Source organism: Nannospalax galili, unplaced genomic scaffold (assembly GCF_000622305.1).
Source record: "Nannospalax galili isolate Female #2095 unplaced genomic scaffold, S.galili_v1.0 scaffold933, whole genome shotgun sequence".
In the NCBI taxonomy this organism is placed as follows: domain Eukaryota; kingdom Metazoa; phylum Chordata; class Mammalia; order Rodentia; family Spalacidae; genus Nannospalax; species Nannospalax galili.
Genome location: NW_008333281.1, coordinates 1,774,874 through 1,775,857, shown reverse-complemented (window position 1 = coordinate 1,775,857; position 984 = coordinate 1,774,874).

Genomic DNA, 984 nt, shown 5'->3' with positions numbered 1-984 from the left:
ACCCCAAAGAAGTCCTCCCCCCCAAGCCCAGCCTCTGACTACTGCCCCCCAACTTCAGCCGCCTGGTGTACCTCGGGCCGAGACTGACCCCTCCTGAGGAGCCTGCTGAGGAGCCTGCTGCCATGCTCCCCTCTTTCCTAGAGACTTTGGTACACGGGCTGTCTTTTCAATACACTAACAGGAGCGCACTTCCCCAAGGCGTGCAGGAAGCCCCTCCCCTGGCATCCCCACCTCACTTGAACTGGCAGGGCAGTCTGTGTTGCTGGGGCGTAGCTGAGACCAAGGATGGCAGGGAGGGCTTCGCAGCCCCCCCCAACAGCCTTTGCCACCCCAGCCCGACTCTTAACAGCTGAGGCCCGGCAGGACCCACCTCAGACAGACAGGCCTTGCTTCTCCCCTCCCCTCTCACTGATGGTCCTCTACTTAGGAGCTGTGACCCTGTAGTACCCAGCCTAGGCCTGGGTCAAGCCCGCAGGCGGCAGTAGAGCCCGGGTCCCTAGCACCATGCCAGGCCCACAGCCACCAAATAAAGTCTGATTGGGAGCAGTGTGTGTGGTGTCTCTGTGACTTTTCCAGCTGACAACAGCCAGGGGAGGGAAGCAGCCAGGATGCTGTTCTGGGTGGCACAGAACCAGGGTGGCCCCGGGCTGGTGTCCCCTAACCTCAGTGTCCCCCCAGGCCAGGTCTGCCCTAACCTCAGTATCCCAGCTGTCAGACAGCCAGGATGCTGTTCTGGGTGGCACAGAACCAGGGTGGCCCCGGGCTGGTATCCCCTAACCTCAGTGTCCCCCTAGGCCAGGTCTGCCCTAACGTCAGTGTCCCAGCTGTCAGGCAGGGCGGGTACCAGGGCTGCAGGGTAGGTATCTTGACAAGTAAACTTGGACTCGTTACCCAGTGTGTGTGTCTCCTGGGATGTCTCAGGCGCAGTAGCTCACAGGAAAGGCTCAGTGAGGCTGGGGGGTGAGGTCATGGTTTGTGACCATA